The following is a 21,310-nucleotide window of genomic DNA, read 5'->3' as shown; positions in this document are numbered from 1 at the left end:
CCCACGCTACTCATTAAAGAACAACTATCTGTGTCCTGATAAATTGAAACCTACTAGGAATAGCCACAAACTTAGCCTTTCACCATTTCAACCGCATATTAACCTATTTAAGTATAGCTTCTTTCCTCATACAATTGAAAAATGGAACTTCATTACTCCCAGGTGAAACTTGGTCAGTGCCTTTAGAGAAATTTTTGTTAAGTTAACTTGATTCATGCTGTGTTTTTTTATATTGATTGTATCTTTTATTTTGAAGGTATCATGTTTCTTAAGTTGCTGAAGTTGATTTGTGCAGAAGAATATTTTGTTATATGCAGTGTACAAACCCACTCCTGTGATAGCCCAATTGGGCTGCAGTATGTGAAAATAAAAATAAATAAATGAATAAGTGATTAATCGGCTGACAGGGAATGAGCAAAAACAGGGTAACAGCTATATTGTCCTACTTCTGCATGCATTTCCCCAAGGCATTGCACATCACCACCCTTAATTGCTCGACTAATTAAGATTCTTGACACAGCTAGCATACTGTTTCATGAGTCAGTTGAGTGTGAACCTACCTGTTCGTGAATTATTGAAGGTTCACCTTCGTTTCTTAGTTTACAAATTAATTTTAATTCGTTTATTTTTGCATTGCGAGTACAGTGCGCTACCATGCATGTATTTTGTACACTTTTGCAGTAAGCAGGTGTGAAACCATGAAATATATTCTTGTAGTGCCCTGTGGTTCTGGGTCCTTTCGGCTCCTCTTACTACCGGTACCACTAGCCGTTACCACCAGTGGTGCGGCCGTTATGTCGATACCGCTGAAGTGCTTTATTGAGCGATATGTGTGAACGTGACACGCGCGGCTTGCCCGTAAATCCGTGCGCGTGCGGCGTCAACAGAAACACGCCGCTTTTCTTTTTCTGGTGAAAATGGGGCACAACATCGAATAAACGAAGCTTTTCACAACACGTTTACAAACGGACAAACACGAAAGAATCACCAATCTGACTCATTATTGACATGTCTAATTGACCAAGGATTTGGCGGCTGTCCATTGTAATTGTTAGGTTGTTAATTATGCTGTTTCTCACTGGTCACCCAAGCGAGACTGTACTAGTAATCATGCAAGCCGTTCGTTTTCTTGCATTTCGTGACTCGTCCGGCTCCTTTTGCCGACGAGAAGCAGCCTAATACTCGCTCCATCCCCAGCAACAATACTCTAGAGAACGAAATATTGTCCCTCTATTTAAACCCCATTCAACCAGGTTCAGTGCCCTCAATATTGAGCCACAATATGTAAGGAATATCGTTTAAAGGCCGCAGGCCAGCTGACAATGGACATAAATCGGAGGGGCCAAAGAAACTAGACTAAAACATTGTTTGCCGTGAGTATTTTCTAAACAGCATGTGCCTTATATCTTAAATAAATAAATAAATATAAAGAAATCTAGACTGAAATAAATAAATATAAAGAAATCTAGACGGACATATGTTAGAACTTTGTTTCGTTCCGTCCATATTTAAGCTCTTCTAGGTGGCGCCACAACAGCTCATCGAAATGCACCCGGCGCGAATTCGAATCCACAGCGAGATTTGAGCGCGGGAAGCTGCTGTGTGCCGGTATGCCGGGGTAGGCTAGACAGCTCAAAATTTTCTGTGTGTACTTACGAGGCAGCAGTATTTGACAGAAAATAATAATACTTCGATGCTCTTCTCACGCCTACAAGCGAAGGCGGCGTGATTAACAACACAGCGTAATGCGCAACGGTGAACGCCAACGAACTCCACCACCAACCTGGACGAAGCATTTTGGTAAGCTTATATTTTATTTCTTTTTTGCAAAGTTTGTCGTAGGCAAACAATTTTTTTCTTTATTTCTAAAAGGATCGCATTTGACTTCGCTATCGTGAGTCTCGCGTCGTGAACAACGCCTTCTGCGATATCCAGAACGTATTCATGTGCTCAGTGCGCATGCATGATGTAAGACGATACTACTGATATGGAATAAGCAGAACTGTGTAACCTCTATGTCGTACAGGGGGGAAGAGGCGCGAAGATATTTCAGTTAAATAAAAACGACACGTCTCGTTTTTACTCGTCCTTTTGTTTTGGTTACTGTATATTTTGTTAATGTATCGTCATATGGTTTACCAGCCATGGCCGGACTTGGTGCTCTCGTTCTCGCGTGCAAATGTCCCGGTTTGCTGAGGGGGCACTGTGAGCAGCGCCAGACCTTACGCCAGACAGGGCGCGATTCCCCCGGTTATTGAGTCCCTGGCCAAAAACTTATTTCTGGTATAGGAAAAATTTTCACAGCTCTTCACTATACCCACCGTGGTTGCTTATAGTGGCTGTGGTGCTGGGCTGCTAAGCGCGAGGTCGTAAGATCGAATCCCGGCCACGGCGGCCGCATTTTGATGGGGGCGGAATGCGGAAACACCCGTGTACTTTGATTTAGGTGCACGTTAAAGAACCCCAGGTGGTCCAAATTATTTCGGAGTCCCCCCACTATGGCGTGCCTCATAATCAGATCGTGGTTTTAAAAGGTAAAACTCCATGATTTATTTTTTTTTTACATCCGCACTATGTGTCTTGATATGGTCTCCCTTGTTTAAGCGTGTTGGTACAAGCCTTTACCTTAGTTTTAGCTTTAAGATTTGATCATATTCTCTCGGTACGTAATGCATTTATATACAACAACCGCGGATAGAAGCTGCGACTGTTTGAGATCGTAGCGCCTTTCCTCTAAGTTGTAGTGATTAGATGTCATTGGAGATGTCTAAGGTTGGAAATGCTTTTTTTCATCCTTCACATTCTAGAATACAAATTTATACTACGGTAATTAAAACTTGCAAAATGCAGTGTGAAACTTAATACTAAACTTTATTTATTCAAAGAAAATAAACGATATTTTCAATATCCCTCTATAATAGCATCATCATGCACTGTGGACACTGAACCGGTTCGAAGGCACAAATTGACTGAATGGATTCTTGTCTTGCTTTAGCATAACTCAGTTTGAGCATGAAAGAAAATGTACAGGTGACAGGAGGATGAGTGCTAAATTTCAACTGGTGTTATTCCATGACCCTACAGCACATTATATGCGCCACTCATAGCACACATGAGAAAAAGATTGAAACAACAACCTTACTAGAAGCATATGGCTGCAGTTCATTGAAAATGTGTCGACCAACTTAGAAAGTAAAGTTCCTTGTCTGATAAAGATAGGAGGGTGTACTCACGCACATCCTAATGTATTTGGCAATGGCATTAGCCTCAATAATCTCGCGCATCACTTGAGTGCGACTGCATCCTATGATGACACATTCTTAAAAAAAACTAGTTTGCATCCACAAGTCTTGCAATGCATGGCAAGGGACCTACTTCAATAACTTTTATGAAGGTTGTAACTATGCTTGCCCAAGCAATCATTGATACCCCTTCCTGTCTGTCTAATGTAGATGCCTTGCACGACAAGGGAAACTTGTATACCACAGCTCAAGTGCAATCAGCATGCCCGTTCATGTCTTTTTTCCAACCAGTGTGTCAAAAGTTGCGTAAAATACCGGCAAACATGCAATGACCAGTGCGTCACTTGACATTTATTCTGCGATACTCTGCTATCTCAACTGCAGGTTGCCAAGAATTAAAAATTACCAGAGGACACTACTCGAATGGTGTTGATGGACACCTTGATGAGTGTTGTTCATAGCAGCCACTGCAAATATTTCTCGTTCAGTGTGCACGAACATGTTTCATTAGCTAAATTTTTAAATTTACCTAATCGATGAGAAGCGAAAAAGTTTTGTATGGTGGTTACAAATGGCCGGTAACAGCATTTAAAACAGCCTAGGATTTGTGAAGACTTCCTTTAACGAGAAAAAGCCCGTGAAATAACTAAAAGGTGAAAATAAACTGTCCTGACCACGAGAACGCTTCAGCGCACCAAATATTGCATCAAGCTCTCCGCAAACTTTGCCAAATAGGGGCACTGGGAGTGAGCAGCTGCAGTTTTTTCTCGACATGTCAGTAGTTTTTGGCGTGCAAGTACAGTCCCTACCAAACAAGAAGTAGCGTAATCATGGTAACCGTTCACTTTGTGAACCTTTACAAGACTGTTCCCCAGGTTTGCACATTGGTAATATATGCAGTATGCTGATGGCAATGTTTCCGTCTGAGACCACTTACATTACTGATGCGGGGCGCATTGTCACGTGAATTACTAAAGAAAAATTTGCGTGTTTTGGATTTTTTTTGTCGGAAAAAAGAAAGACCACACTTGACCTAGGTCGTTGTAACACTGTTATCGGTCATTTCTCGGCGTATTCCACAATCTTTGCATTGGCACCGTGTTGGATAAGTAAGAAAATAAACATTCGTTACAATTACATATTAACTGCTTGTTCACCACGAAAAAAAAAGAAACTTCAGTAGCACTAACATAAGTCTATCAAAATAGAGGGGGCGATGTTCATGGAAAGCACTCATTTATTTTTTTCTTGGCCACAGTTAGTTGTCACATCCAGTATGTAATTTAATGGTGGTTTTCGAGAAACATGTACAGGTTTCCTTCTTAGCTTCATGCTAAAGTAGGGTGGGTGAAAATTTTTCCTGTCATGAATTTTACTTGCCTTGCAGGCTTCCGCAGAACTGATCTGCCATAATCAAATAGTGCTCTGTAAAGTAAACTAAGCAACACCTTTTCTTCATATGCCTGTATTTCACTCATTGACCTTTACCAAGCTACTCATGTAAACATATATTTACTGCTCCAAAACGGGCAATTCATGCTCCAGTGGGTCAAATTTGCTGCTCTCAGAGCTGCTCCAAAACTTTTTTGACTGCTTCCATCCCTGCATGAGTGGCCCATATAATGTATAACGAAATTATGACTGGCATCCCAGAAACTTCAACATGTTAGCATCCGTCTGCCAAAGTGCCTGCATCTCAACATTTTGGTTAGAACTGATCACTTTATTTGCTGCAGGACTGAAGCTGCCTCGATATCTACAATACATTGGATACTACGTGCAGGATAATGAATGGCTACCTGAACGATGCTTGAAGCGGCAAGCTCTACAGTATCACTTATGCTCCTTTCCATGGGTTGGCAAGAGGAACCGTGGCACACAGCTCCACAGGCACCTGTGCTCTTCACTACCTTCGGAGAAGATGCATTGGTATGCTGTACATATATTTGAGTGTGGGTTCCAGCTGCATCTCTTGCACTGTCATTTGATGTGCAGGCAGAGGAGTTGTCTATTGGGCGCAAGTGTTGGTTAAAGATACAAAAAGGAAGGTGCTTCTTTGAACACTGATGACCCTGTCCTCCACTTATTTCTTTTCATTTTCTTGTTACCTTATTTTTGCTGGTTATATAAAGGTCACAGGCAATTAAACCAAGAAAAGCATTGGTGTAATTAGCTGTGGTTAAAATTGAAATGTAGAAAATATTGAAAAAAAGTAATGAAAGCAGACAAAAAGACCTTGTCTCTGGTGGTGACTGAACCCAGAACCTTTGCAGTACACACGTGATGCGCTACCAATTGTGCTGACTTGGGTATTTATGTGTGGTATACGTGGCCCTGGGAGTGTTAGCCAGCGCCATTTAGAGCCGTGGTGGGCAGATGTGGAACATCCTTTTTTGCATTATGGTGTCGTGTAACACCTGAACTGAAGTGAGCAGGCATGTGGTTAATAAACCCATGCATGCTACCTTGAGGCATCAAGGCTATGAGGTTTCAGACCCCCGCAAGAATGAATGAGAAGGAAAATGGGTTTCATTTTTTTAAAATCACGTCCATATAAAGCCAACAGGCTTTTCTTTGAGAAAGGTGATTATTCTGCCATTTCACAGGAATTATTCGCTCATTTATCTGTTTTTGATTATCTTTGTGAGAATTCTGATGTTGTACAAATGTAGTCTCTTTTTAAAACAAGTTAAAGAACTGACGGAAAAGTATGTACCGAGTGTCCATTCAGTTGGGCTGAAAAACTAAGAAACCATGGGTGAAGCCTAGTATCCTGAGGTTAATAAGGAAAAGAAGAGTATATAACGCATTCAAAAGAACACAAAGCAGTTATCAGTTTAAGAAGCAGGTCAAAGTAACTAATGAATATAAAACTAAAGTTCACATTGGAAAGGGTCCGTATTCAATCGACTTAATGATAATATGAAAACAAATCCAAAGCTTTTTTGGAAATACGTAAGAGGATGCGGATCTGACTCAACGGGAGTAAATGAAATTGTTCACCATCATAAGGTCCTATCCGATGATACAGCTAAGGTAGCTTGCTTTAATGATTTTTTTATTCTGCATTGCTTGCCCAAAACAACCTTTGGAAAATTTCATGTGAGAGCTGAGCCATGATGCAACCTGTCGAATTCAGTGTTGGTGGTATCGAATCATTGTTACAAAGTATTGGCCTCGAGCTCCACCACTGGAAAAGCTGGCGCCACCGTCGGCGTGACGTGCTAGGAGGGATCACGTGGGCATAGCGGCCGCGTCGTCTGCTTCGGGCGCGCCGAAGCGAGCTGAAAACGAGCTTAAATTCCCTCGTACGCTGCGGTTTTCATTTAGTGGCGAAATTTTCACGCTTCGAGTGTCTCCTCTACAACGCTTGAAAGCACTACAATAGGTAGTGGCTGCCTTTGAAGGCACGCGACATGGTAGGCTACTGCTCGGTGCCGCAGAGCCGGACGCACGTAACGGAGGCCGGTGTCAGCCTTATTCGCACGTAGCCGCAGGACAAGAAGCTGTGTGAAGCTTGGCTCGCGAAACATAAAACCGGCAAACAGTCATCGGCTACAACTCGGGTATGCAGCAAGCACAGACGCAAGGAAGATTTCTGCTACGGCGCCGGGCCTGCGATGTTCTGGAAACGCGCACTGAGACGCTCGCCCGAGTCCGCTGCCCGACTAATGTCATGACGGTTTAGTCTATGAACTTGTCGATACTATAGATACTGGCAAGTTCAGTGGAGTGGAAAGGCAGCGGTAAGAAGCACATTTAAAGAAAGCATGGCATATGGCCATGTTTGTGTTATGAATTAATGCGCTGGATTACAAAAAAAGGAGCAGCGGGAAATTGCACGCTGAGAACGCCGATAAACATACAGTGCGACGCAACTAGAGAAATAGTATTGAAAGGTCAAAGAATTTAGAAGAAAAAAAGATTGAATCGTCGCGACGGCACATCACAGTCCCGTAGGCGTCGAAGTCTCTACAATGAAATTATTTTTGAACAGCTCTGATAGCGCCCACGCAACAATGGTTGCTTGTATACTGTCAAATGCTCATATTCTGCGGCCTTAAGCTCATGGCACGGTGCGAAAACGCGCGCGCGCAGAAAGCGAAACAGTGCGCGGACAAGCATGCAGACGCGCAGTCGGTCGCTGCGAATCTGCGCGATCGCTGCATTGAGGCTTCATTCTATTACGCTCCATTTAGTTATACAAACACTATAAGAGCATATTTCACATAGTTTGCTCTCAGCGTTTACCTACCTTTCACGCAAGAAGCCGGTTCGGGAGACTCCATCGCGGCGACCGCGCGCAGTGGCGTTCACTGTACGTATTCGGTTAAGAGACAGCGGCTGTAAATGATTGTGTGTTTTCAGTTTGCCCAAGATTATTATTTAGACAGTAAGAAACTTCTCTCGTTTCGAAAGTACTCACAGAAATGTCCGGGAGAGCTCACGCGTGGTGTTTTCAGTGAGCGCTGACAGCAAAACCTATGAGGAGCGCGCCACGTGATCCCTCATACTACGCCAGCGAGGCGCTTCCGATAGAGGGCGACTCCGTAACTCCTCGCCGCCAATAGATGAAACTAATGCCCCCAGCCCAGATGGTATTTCTCCCCGCATATTGAAGTGCTGTACCTGGCCGATCGCATCTTACCTCTACCTAATGTACACTAGATCTCTTTCTACTGGAGTGCTGCCGGATGATTGGGAAATGGCACATGTAGTTACGGTTCATAAGGGTGGTCCAAAAAAATATGTAAACAATTATAGGCCTATCTCTTTAACATCCATTTCCTGTAAAATATTAGAGCATATTTTGCACAAAGAAATAATGTTACATTTGTAAAGATGTTTATTGAGCGAGTCCAACAAACGGGCGGTAGCTCGGAACAGTGAGCGCGGAGAGCAAGATGGTGGTCTTCGAACGCCGGTCTCGTGCCCTCTGTTCTTGATGATGATCGGTATGCCATTCTCCTCCTTTCTTCATTACAATTGCCCCCGTCGAGAAAGGTGGAGCCATCCTGGCGATCTAACAGGTGGGTACAAGAGGGTCGAAGTACGGCTTGAGGCGGTTTACGTGAACAACATCACGTCCACGTCGACGACGGTCGCCTTGCAGCGTAAGAGGCTCAATGACATAGTTTACGGGGGAAGTACGCTCGACGATGCGGTAGGGACCATGATAATTTGGGAGCAGTTTGGACGACAAGCCAGGGGCGCAGGGTGGTACAAGCAGCCACACAAGTGCTCCAGGAGCGAATGTTGCGGCCGGAGAGTGATCATCATCGCGGGCGTTTTTCTGGCGTTGTTGGTCGGCTGTAGTAAAGCGCTTGGCTAGTTGTCGGCAATCTTCAGCGTAACGGGCCGCTGCTGACACGGGCGTGCACTCTGAGGTATCTGGTGCGTATGGCAGCAACGTGTCGATAGTGTGCGTCGGCTGGCGACCGTACAAAAGGAAGAAGGGGGAAAACCCGGTTGTGACTTGCGTAGCGGTGTTATACGCGTATGTCGCAAATGGGAGAACCAGGTCCCAGTTTGATTGATCAGATGCAACATGTGTCGCAAGCATGTCGCCCAGAGTCCGATTAAACCGCTCAGTGAGACCGTTCGTCTGAGGGTGGTAGGCAGTACACGTCCGATGTACAATTTTGCACTGGTGGAGAAGTGCTTGAATTGCATCGGAGAGAAATACGCGGCCACGGTCACTGAGGAGTTCGCGAGGAGGACCATGCCGAAGCACAAAACGCCTCAGGATGAAAGAGGCGACGTCCTGTGCTGTCGCCGTGGGAAGAGCAGCGGTTTCGGCGTATCGTGTAAGGTGGTCGACAGCAATGATAGCCCATCGGTTTCCGGCCGTGGTCAAAGGTAAAGGTCCATAAAGGTCAATTCCAACGCGGTCGAATGGGCGTTCTGGGCATGGAAGGGGCTGCAATGAACCTGCGGCAGGATGCGGTGGTTTTGTTTCGTCGCTGACACTCGTGGCAGCCGCGAATGAACTTGCGGACAAAGCGAAACATTCCGCGCCAGTAGTACCCTTTCCGTAAGCGTTCATAGGTCTTGAAGACACCACCGTGAGCACACTGCGTGTCGGAGTGAAAGGAAGCGCAGATTGTAGAGCGAAGCGTTCGAGGGATAACTAGGAGCCACTTCCTACCATCTGGCGAGTAGTTGCGCCGGTACAAGAGGCCATCACGGATGCTGAAGTGCGAAGCTTGGCGTCGCAGAGTTCGAGTGGTCGAAAGAGTGGGTGCCCCGGATAAAATGTCAAGAAGCGAAGCGATCCAGGGATCGTGGCGCTGTGCAGAGGAGACGGTGGCGACGTCAAGAGCTGACAATGGAAGGTCTATAGTGGATATGGACGCAGTTTCGGTGGATAGTGGTGACCGCGACAGTGCATCAGCATCGGCATGCTTGCGTCCGGAACGATATATAACGCGGATGTCAAACTCTTGAAGTCGAAGAGCCCAGCGGGCAAGGCGACCTGACGGATCCTTCAACGAAGACAACCAACATAATGCATGATGGTCCGTAACTACATCAAACGTGCGGCCATATAAGTAAGGGCGGAACTTGACAAGCGCCCAGACTATTGCCAAGCATTCTTTCTCGGTGACGCTATAGTTTGATTCAGCCTTGGTGAGCGTTCTGCTGGCGTATGCGACGACATACTCTGCGAACCCAGGCTTTCGTTGCGCGAGAACAGCACCGAGGCCGACACCGCTGGCGTCTGTGTGCACCTCAGTTGCGGCCGTAGGATCGTAGTGGCGCAGTATAGGTGGTGACGTCAGGAGACGGCGAAGGGTGGAGAAGGCTTGGTCACACTCAGAAGACCATGACGAGATATTGGAGGCGCTGCTTAGTAGTTGGGTCAAAGGCGCAATTATAGAGGCGAAGTTGCGCACAAACCGACGAAAGTAGGAACATAACAATATGAAGCTTCGTAAATGCTTTAGAGTCGTCGGTTTGGGGAAGTCAGTCACGGCACGTAATTTAGCTGGGTCCGGAAGCACACCATCCTTTGATACAACGTGACCAAGAATTGTAAGTTCTCGCGCAGCAAAACGGCACTTCTTGAGATTTAGTTGCAGCTGAGCGGTTTTCAGACACGTCAGGACATGGTTGAGGCGTTCTAGATGGGTTGCGAAATCTGGCGCAAAGACAACAATGTCGTCGAGATAGCAGAGACACATGTGCCACTTCAAACCCCGCAGAACCGAGTCCATCATGCGTTCGAAGGTGGCAGGCGCATTGCAGAGGCCGAAGGGCATGACATTGAATTCATATAGACCGTCAGGCGTGACGAAGGCTGTCTTTGAACGGTCGGCCTCTGCTAAAGGTACCTGCCAATACCCGGAACGCAAATCTAACGACGAAAAAAACTCGGCACCTTGTAGGCAATCAAGGGCATCGTCAATTCTGGGTAAAGGGTACACGTCTTTTCGAGTGACCTTGTTTAGGCGCCGGTAATCCACGCAGAAGCGAATCGATCCATCCTTTTTTTTTAACGAGAACCACAGGGGATGCCCACGGGCTTTGTGAAGGGCGAATAACGTCGCGTTTAAGCATATCGTCAACCTGGTCGGTAATAACTTGACGTTCCGCGGTGGAGACGCGGTAAGGGCGTTGTCGCACTGGCGAGTTGGAGCCGGTGTCGATGTTGTGAACAATGGTAGAAGTTCGGCCAAGGGCACGTTGGGCAACATCGAAGGAGTCGCGGAACTGGTAGAGCAGCTGGAGAAGAGCAGTGCGTTCAAATGGGGACAGTACGTCTGCGATGGACGAATCGAATAGGTCAGCAGCTGGAACATCAGAAGGGGTAAGAGCACTGATGACGTCGAGGTCGCGTCGAGCTGAATCTTGCTGCACGGAAAAAATTTGGCCGACATCAATGGGTTGCACGCATCCAAGGGATTCACCTTTAAGCAGTCTGATGGGATATGGAAGAGGATTTGTGAGGCAGAGAGCGCTTGTTCCATTCGAAATAGAGAGGGTCGAATAAGGCAAAAGAAGTGGCTTCCGATTTAGAAGAAGGCATGATGGTTCAAAGAATGCAGCTTCATCACATATGCTGTTGCAGAATACGGGGAGCAAAACAGCTGCTGTCGGCGGAATTTCTGTGTCTTCTGTGACGACTATTTTGTGTGCGGCTTGATGAGCGGGGTAGTAGGACTCGTCACACAAGGGGAAGAGCTCAAGTTCAGATCTGGCACAATCAATAACGGCGTGATTATACGATAGAAAGTCCCAGCCAAGTATAATGTCGTGCGAGCAAGAGGAAAGGACGGTAAGCTCGACAATGTAGTGTTCTTTAGCTATAATAAGTCGAGCAGTGCAGGCAGCTATAGGCCGAACAGGGTCTCCATTCGCTGTACGTAAGGGCATCATCTCAAGAGGCGTGGTCACCTTCCGAAGCTTGCGGCAAAGTGTGGCGTCTATAACAGAAACGGCAGCACCGGTATCGACAAGAGCATATGCACGGATGCCTTCTACGAAAACTTCGACAATATTCGACGGCAAAGTTCGAGGACTTGAGCATTTCGACAGCGCAGTTCTTGCCTCACGAACTGCGGAGGCTAGTTTCCCTCATTTTCAGGGGCTGGTCGACGACGCATGGGCGACAAGGAGCGGCGACGGGGTGAAGGTGAGCGACGAGACGTGGGTTGCGGATAGTCACGTGAAGACGTGCTTGGTTGGGGACCTGGATCTTCATAACGAGAGCGGGAACGATCTATGTAGTTCGGTGAACGGGCGTCTGAATATCCTGGCGCGCGACGGCGGCAGAATCGGGCGATATGACCAGGGCCACCGCACGCAAAACAGATCGGCCGGTTGTCGCGCGTTCGCCAGGGATTTGCAGGGATCGGAGCAGACCATGTCACGGACGGCTGAATCGGGGCTGCAGCATACGACACACCATGGGGTGGTGAGGGCTGTTGAAGCTGCTGCCGCTTTACTACCTCAGCGTAACTAAGAGGCGCGGCGACAGGTTGCTGCTGAATGGGCACCGGCATGGCCTCGGAAATCTGCTCTTGAATGACGTGTCGAAGCACGGGAGCCAACGGGATTGGTCGCTGCAGTTGCTGCTGTTGTGGGAGCTCCTGACGCTGAGCAAACGGCAGGAGAGACAACTGACGGGCCACCTCCTCACGCACAAATTCTTTCATTTGTGCGATAAGGTATGGCTGGGCAGGCATGATGTCCAGTGCAGCGAGCGGTTGATTGTACGTCTGAGATGAACGTCGGGTGAGAGCCCGCTGCCTTCTCAACTCGTCGTAGCTGTGGCACAGAGTTACCACTTCAGACACTGTGCCAGGAGACTTCGCAAGAAGCATCTGAAAGACATCGTCGTCGACGCCCTTCATGATGTGCTGTATTTTGGCACTTTCGCTCATTGAGGCATCGGCGCGCCTGCAGAGATCGAGTACGTCCTCAATATAGGCGGTAAATGTTTCATTCGGTTCCTGTGCCCGTGTGCGCAGCCGTTGCTCGGCGCGTAACTTCCGCACGGCAGGGCGACCGAAAACGGCAGATATTGCCTCCTTGAAAGCAGACCAGTTTTCAAATTCCGATTCGTGGTTCGAATACCACAGCTTCGCCACGCCAGCCAAGTAAAAGTTCGCGGTACTCAACTTAGTAGCGTCATCCCACTTGTTGGGTCCACTAACTTTTTCGTAGGACGACAGCCAGTCCTCGACGTCCTGGTCTTCCGTACCCGAAAATACCGGGGGGTCTCGCTGGCGAACGGGGCCGGGACAAACGGCGGCCGGGAGAGGTGGCGGCTGTTGGGCTGCGTCAGCTTGCATGGTCGAGTGCAACGTGCGGGATCGGAGTTCCAGGGTGCCGACGATGTGCGTACCCAGCACCTCCACCAAATGTAAAGATGTTTATTGAGCGAGTCCAACAAACGGGCGGTAGCTCGGAACAGTGAGCGCGGAGAGCAAGATGGTGGTCTTCGAACGCCGGTCTCGTGCCCTCTGTTCTTGATGATGATCGGTATGCCATTCTCCTCCTTTCTTCATTACACATTTATTACAACATAGAATATTAATTGATAATCAACATGGTTTTCGCAAGGGACTGTCCTCTACAACACAGCTAATTGAATTCTATCACGACTCAGTCGCTCAGGTGGATGAGAACGGGCAAAGTCATTGTGTCTTAGATTTTCGAAAGGCGATTGTCATGGTTTGTCACTCATTGCTCCTTCAAAAACTTCATGAGGCAAATGTTAAGGAGTGTGTAACTGGATTGCCAATTACTTGTCGCAGCATGGGCAATGCATAATACTGAACGGTGCTACTTCTCCTTGTGTCGAGGTCACATCGAGAGTTCCTCAGGGGTCTTTTTTTTTAGGGCCGCTTTTGTTCTTAGTTTCTATTAACAATATTCCTGCCGGGATATCTTGGCGTTTACGCTGGTTTGCCGACGACTGTATAGTGTATAAAAAAATAAAAAATAAACAGGACTTCATCGATGTGCAGGTTGATCTTACTGACATTCTCTTATGGTGTGAGAAGTGGAAAATCCAACTAAATAAAAAAAATGTGTTCATCTGTTTTTCTCGAAAAAAAGAAAATTATAGAAACGCGTTATTTTTTGAACACTGATATTATTGACCAGCAATATATGGGTGTGATGTTTTCAAGTGATTGTTCTTGGAACGCACATGTGAGTAATGTAGTTGCAAATGCTGCCAGAGCGCTAAATTTTATTCAGCGAAATTTGAAATCTTCAACTTTTGCCCTAAAGAATACTGCTTGTATTTCATTCGTTCATCCGATCTTGGAGTATGCGTGTTGTGTTTGGGACCCTCATCAGAAAACCTTGATCGACCAAATCGAGAGAATACAAAACAGAGCAGGAAGGTTCGTTCGTGGGTGATACAAGCGGGAGGAGAGCTGCACTGCAATGAAAAGTGAGCTCGGATGGTAAGCGCTCTCGTCTCGCCCATGGAAACTGCGACTAAAATTGCTATTTAGCATATATAATAACAAAACCGGAAATAATAGAGACACCTATTTTAAACCACCGCACCATGTATCTAAGAGAACAGATCATGACTTTAAAATTCGAGAATACCAAACTAGAACGGACCTTTATGCTGTCATTTTTTGCCCAAACTGCAACAGAGTGGAATCGATTATCTTGTGACCAAGTGTGCTGTGCGAATGAAGATATGTTTTTTTCGAAGTTGTAACCCCCCTGCTTGCACGCCCCCGGGCAGTGCGGGATAAATAATAAAGGCACTGAAGCCAAGAAAAGCATAGGGGTAACTAGCTGTGGTTGAAACTGAATAGTTGAATTCGCTCTGCGGCCATCTATCAAATTTCACTGCAATGCATTATCGTAACTCAATGGGCAGCCCATTTAAAAATTATAATTCAGAAGACTGCCAGAATTTCAACAAATGATCAGTTAGCAAGAATGAGAGTGCACGCCTTTCTAATATTCTGTGTATTTATGGCTCTTATTCGTAACTTTTCTGCTGTGTTATATCAGTGTTTTTATTCGGACCAAGACTGTGCTATAATGTAGCAAAGAGGTTACGGTCTAGTGGCATAAATGTGCATGTTAATGAGAGGGCAAATCATCTCGACACTGTTAACTGAGAGTTGTTTAAACTTGAGCAGCCTTCCGAAGTATACTTCTTTTGAAGTTGCTGCTCATTGAGTTACCCTGGTACACTGTGTCGTGTGAGCTACTGCAATGAGATGGTGCTTCGTACACGGTCATGTAAGATGCAGAACAATGCCTCGGGGAGAGTGGACCAGACTGTGTAAGCAGAGCCGGCATGTAGCCGTACGTGTTTTGCATATGCGACCTAGTAAACAGTCCCCAGTTAGCACTTATGTTTTGTCAATTATGTATGCTCGTCATCCGGCCACGACATGGAGGCAGCGGTGGGATACTCGACAACGCTGTGAGAAGTGCACCAAGCAAGTAGAAGTCTACACATGCAGCGCAGTGCAGTGAATACGAAACTTTGCTACCCATGGCTTCGCCTACAGTTTCCACAGCCCAGCACGCAGCTTCGCTCAACTCGTTCATCATCGAACTGCCGGAAAAACTTGATTTTTGGCGACCCGAGGAGTGGAAACAGTGGTTCATGAGATGGGAGTGCTATAGAGCCATCTCCAGACTAAAGAAGCAATACGGCGAGACGCAAGTGAACACACTCATTATGCCATGGGTCGTGAAGCAGAAGACGTCCTAGCCTTGCTCAGGCGCTGTGATGCTGAGAAACTCGACTACAACACAGTAATGCAAGTGTTCATAAAAAATTTACTGCCACGGATGAACGTGTTATACGAGTGTGCAAAGTTCAACAGCCGGAAGCAAGACGCGCATGAGACAGCCGATATGTTCATCACTGAACTCATCAGAATAGCTGAAGCCTCTGAGTACAGTGCCCTGAAAGAGGAACTGATCTGTGATAGACTCGTGGTCGGTCCTACAGACGCACAGGTAAGTGAGAAGCTGCAACATAACGCCGAGCTTACTCTGGAAGCCGCTGTCAATGCTGCTCACAACATGGTGACAATCAAACAGCAGCAAAAGGACCTACGGCCACAGCTACAGTAACTTGAAGCTGTCGACACCATGCACAGCTTCTCAAAGAGCAAAGGAAAGTCAAATAATTATCGAAAAAACCAGTGTGACCAAAGTGCACAGACATGCAAGTCGTACGGTTCAACAGAACACCTATGGTTAACCATCACACACTATGTGCCCAGCGAATGGCAAAACATGCAGTGCCTGCAGTAAAAAGGAACGCTGCTGCCGTATGCTTTTCTGCTTCCAAAAAGCAGAACAAAAAGCACATACCAAGCTGTTTTGGAAGAGGTTTACTTGGACAATTAACTGACCAACAGGATCCTGGGCCATGGAAAATCAATGTGATGGTCAATGGCTTGCCAGTGAAGTTCAAGGTAAACACTGGTGCAAATGTAACTGTAATGCCAACAAGCCTCTACGACGAACAAGTCATGGGCAACGTGAAGCAAGCAAATGAACAGCTGCTCGGACCCAACTGGACCAAAATAGCAACGGTTAGACTTCACTGCGACCCTGTGCTGAAATGGCTGGTTGTGTCAAGAAGAAATTTATGTAATAGACTAGCTGCATGACGCACTTTTTGACGTCCCGCAATCAAGTCCTTCAATGTCCTCCAAGTCTCCTAAAAGTAGCAGAGTCAGCAGGCAAGGTCAGTGACTCAGCCAACATTTTATGCCGCTACCTCTACCTGGCTACAGACCGATTACAAAATATCGCTACTCCTTGATGCCAAGCAGTGTGCTATTATGTACTCGAGGCGAGTACTTCTGCCCATGTTGCCGAGTGTCCAATGTGAGTTGGAGAGAATGGAAAATCTGGGTATCATCATAAAGGTCAAAGAGACCACAGAGTGGCGTGCACCTATGGTAGTTGCGAAAAATAAAGGAGGCAAGCTTCAAATCTGCAGTGACTTTGGAAGGTTGAAATAGAACGTTCTGTGAGAACGAGTCTTAGTGCCCACCGTCGATGATTGCCTGGCCAAACTCGCTGGAGCTGCCTGGTTTAGCAAAATTGACGCAAGGGCCGGTTATTGGTTACTGGTTACCTGTGTCCTAGAGGTACAACACTTTCCTGACGCCAATTGGCCATTTAAGTTCCTCCGATTGCCCTTCGGAATTTCCACAGCAACTGAATTTTTCTACAGGGAAATGCTAAGACCGCTAGAAGGCCTGCACGGCCAAGCCTGTCTGCAAGACTACATAATAGTGTTTGACCGCACGAAGGCAGAACATGATGCATGACTGCACAAAGTACTTCAGCGCCTGCAAGAAGCTGGCATCACCCTAAACACAGGAGAGTGTATACTACACCAACAGTAAAAAAATCGGGCCCCTTCGTTAACCCCCTTCTTCATTACATAATGCGGTTCTCGAATCTGGCGACATTGGTGCCTTCAGGTAGCATGTGTGGGTTTATTGACCAGTTGCCTTCCCCCAAAAAGATCGCATACTCGTGATGCCTGGGGCAGAAAGGATGCTCTACATCCCCCGCCAAGGTTTGTGAGTCGTGGCATTGGCTAACAATCCCAGGGTTAGTTCAAGTAGTAACATAAATATCCCAGAAAATGGATGGGAAGACGGTGCCATGGTAGCTCAATCGGTAGAACATCACACGCGTAATATGAAGATGTGGAATCGTTCCCGAACTGCGGGAAGTTGTTTCTTCATCCACTTTCAATTTCATTAATTTATAATTTTTTATTTCAATTAGTAAATACAAGTAATTTCCTCTGTGTTGTCCTTGGTATCTTTGTTTGCAGGTGTCTTATGATATGATTAATAAAAATCGGGCCCCTTGGTTAACCTGCTTTCTTCTCGTTCATAACATAACAAGGGTCTCGAATCCGGCAACATTGAAACCTTCAGTTGGCATGTAGGGCTTTACTGACCACTTGCCTTCACCCAAAAAGATCACGTAATTGTGACGCCTGCAGCAGAAAGGATGTTCCACATCCATCGCCAAGGTTTGTGAGCAGTGGTGCTGGCTAACACTCCTAGGGTTAGTTGTAGTAGTAACACATAAATACCCCAGGAAGTGGATGAGAAGACGGCGCTGCTGTAGCTCAATTGGTAGAGCACCGCACGCAAAATGCGAAGGTTGTGGAATCGTTCCCCACCTGTGACAAGCTGTTTTTTCGTCCACTTTCAATTCCATTAATTCATAATTTATTTCATTGAGTAAGTATAAGTGATTACCGCTGTGTTGTCCTTGGTGTCTTCGTTGGCTTCTTATGATATGATTACTAAACATCGGGCCCCTTGGTTAACCCCCTTTCTTCTCATTCGCCAGCAGTCTGTGGAATTCCTTGTACACATTGTATTGGCAAACGGTATCACTGTTGACCCTGAAAAGGTCAATGTGCTGTCAGGTAGCAGAACCAACAGACGAAGGATGTAGAAGTGTGTTCCTTCTTGGGATGGCCCGCCACCTGGTCTGTTTTTTCCAACGCTCTCACAGCTCACAAAACCATTACATGATCTGCTTCACAGTGATGCTTAATCCATCAAAAGCCATTGACGACGATACCGGTGCTCACCCAGTACAACCGTTAGTCTTCTCACTGTGTCTGCATATGCATCATCCTACAGTCTTGGGGCAGTCCTACAAGAGACAGAAGATCGTAGGCTTGTAGTTGACTGTGCCTCAAGGTCCCTCTCTGACATAATATAATATGCATAATATGCATATTATAATAAGACATAATAAGACAATAATAAGACATAATATGCTTGTATAGAGAAAGAAGCACTGGCAGTTACATGGGCCTGCAAGCATTTCCGCTGCTACCTGGTAAGTCTGCAGTTTCATGTAGAAAGAGACCATAAGCCGCTAGTGCTTCTGCTGTCATCAAACTGCCTGGGTGAACCGAGTCCACATCTGCAGCGGGTCCGAATGAGACTGCTGGATTACCCCATTTCCCACATATTTGGCAAGGAAATATGCCCTGCTGACGTGCTCTCAAGGAAACTGCAGAAAGAAACAGGCAGTAGCAGCCCAGGGACCATCAGCGAGGCCATCCTAGAACACGAAATTCTTACAATGGAACTGCCGTCTGCCTCCCAAGACTTGCTAGAGAGGATAAAGGCCATGCAAATGAATGATCCCGTTTTAGCAAGGGTCAGGGGCTACTGTACGTCATGGCCCAAACAAGTTGCTGCCGCCAGAAGTGCAGAGGTACGCAGAATTTATCCATGAACTGACACTGGTGGATGAAATTTTTTACGTTATCATCCCACTGAATATGCAAAGTGATGTGCTTTAGCGCTTGCATACTGGTCGTCAGGTTCTTGGAAGATGTAAGGCTTGAGCCACTCAGTCAGTCTGGTGGCCAGATATTAACCAACACATCCAGAGTTATGTGTCAAAACGTCCTGTCTGTCAAGAGCACTGTAAACCAGACACAGCCTGTGATACACACTCCACTTTCAGAACACCCATGGGAAGTGATTGGAATTGATCTCTTTGAGAATGGAGAGATTACCTCGTAGTGGTGGACTATTACTCGCGCTTCTTTGAACACATGAAGTTGAGGCATACTACCACACAGAACATAACTCAAGCACTGAGCCAGATCTTCGCTCACTTTGAGACACCAGCTATTATATGACAGGACAACGGTCCTTAGTTCGCTTTGGCACAATTCAGCATGTTCGTCAAGCAATGGGAATTATGCGATGTAACCAGTAGCACCTACTTACACCAGAGCAACGGTGCTGCAGAAAGAACTGTACAGATGGCTAAGCAGTTGCTCAAGAAGTCATCCAACATTCAAAAGGCTCTGCTTGCTCATCATGACCTCCAGGCAAAGAAGGGCTCACACTTGCTTAACTCATAGGAAAATGCCTCAGAACCGATGTGCCAGTGGCACCAAGAATGCTGAAGCCACTGGGGAACACTAGGACATTCAAGAAAAGAAATGAAGCATATACGGTCAAGCAGCGCAAGTAATACGAGTGGCAACACAGGACTTTGGAAAAAGACCCTATTCAACCACAGACTGCCGTCCATATCCTGTCCGGTGCTGCAACAGGGACAGTAGTTGGGCCAGCTCACACTTAACGTTCATATGCGGTGAGCACAGCTAGTGGTCTCACTCGATGCACAAGTAAGCATTTGCAGCCATCGCAACCTGGAGCATTCACAAGAAGTGGACTAAGAGTTCGAAGAGCACGTGAGAAGTAAGAGCTCCATGTCTGCTCAACTTATGGCTGGGGCCACTCTAAAGCAAGGGAGATGTGTGCGCCACCGCAACAAGATGGCGCTACGTACACCATCATGTGAGATGTGGAACGATGCCTCTGGGAGAGCGGCCCAGACCATGCGAGCAAAGCCAGCATGTAGCCTTGCATGCGTTGCATATGTAACCTATTATACAGTTGTCACTTAAAAAAAGTGTTGTATGCTCGTCACTTGATCACGACACATAGCTTCCGACAATAGCGGAAGGTGCATTGTCCAAAATTTCTAGATATGCTTGTGCCACTTCATCCTTCAATACATATGAGAACAGAAATCTTTTAAAATAAAAATCGATGCGACATAAAATGAGCAAAAATCCGTATAAGCCAGTTTGTTGTGTAGAGTAGTGGATGTCAAATAAGGAAAAAAAAAGGCAGACTGTAAATGGAAGGGATTGACAAGGCGAGGTTTTGAGTTGTGGTAGAAGGGGAGAGGAAAGGGGCTACTCATGTTGGGTTCTTTCAGGAGTTGAGATAAAAATCAGAAACACAAAAGAATTTACATGCAGTGGTAGGCACTGCCAATCCAGTGTGCCATGTTTTCTAAGAAAGCAGGACCTATTCATATAATCTCTGGAAGTTCATAAAAGAGGGGGAGGGATGAAGGATTGCAAAGAAGGGAACAGGGTCAAACAAATTGAGGTGAAGCAACCTGTGTAAACCGAAAGCAAAAAAACATTCATACACATACTTGTGAGAAATAGAAAAAAAATAAGAAAATGAATAATTACACAGTCACTCCCACTCTTTGATATTAAGAGCTTATGACATCAGTTGTGCATTCGTGTTTCTACTCCCAAAAATATATTTCAAGTGAGGGATGACAAGTGCATGTGTTACAATGCTCACCTACATTGGTCTTCCTTTGTTTTTATATTCTGCAAATGTTCTCTTGCCCTTTCATCAGTGCAGCGTCCAATTTTGCTTGTGTAGAGCTTACCAGAAGTAAGAGGTTATTTGATAAACCATTCAAGTGGAACAATTCATGAACGGTGTTGCGTGCCTTTTGTTAAAAACAGCTGTATTTTTACACTCAAGCATGGGAACAAAGCTTAGATGGCTTCTTCGGAACCAGCGACACAAATGGTGCCCCATATTTGTCATCAAACTTCTTCATTCAGTGCAACTGCTGTGCTCTGAGGCAGTGCCTCTGGCTGCTTCAAACTGCGCGCTTTTGTCTTTTCCTGCTTTCAACTCCTGAAGTTTTTGCAGTAGGGATTCTGAGATTCCGATGATGAGTGAGGGAGGCCAGCTGCTATGAACCTGCCAACCTGAGCACAA

The 21,310-nt window shown here is 46.2% G+C and overlaps 1 long non-coding RNA gene across 1 annotated transcript in view; it reads left to right on the top strand.

Moving 5' to 3' along the window:
* The first annotated feature begins 1,723 nt into the window (after nt 1-1,723).
* LOC139055451 (uncharacterized) overlaps nt 1,724-21,310 on the top strand; it is a 29,716-nt gene continuing 10,129 nt past the window's right edge. Inside the window, exons 1-2 of the long non-coding RNA XR_011511769.1 lie at nt 1,724-1,800; nt 4,979-5,171. This is a non-coding gene — a long non-coding RNA (uncharacterized lncRNA). The remainder of the gene's footprint in view (nt 1,801-4,978; nt 5,172-21,310) is intronic.

Source organism: Dermacentor albipictus, chromosome 2, assembly GCF_038994185.2.
Source record: "Dermacentor albipictus isolate Rhodes 1998 colony chromosome 2, USDA_Dalb.pri_finalv2, whole genome shotgun sequence".
NCBI lineage: Eukaryota > Metazoa > Arthropoda > Arachnida > Ixodida > Ixodidae > Dermacentor > Dermacentor albipictus.
This window is presented reverse-complemented; position numbering and strand designations above follow the sequence as displayed.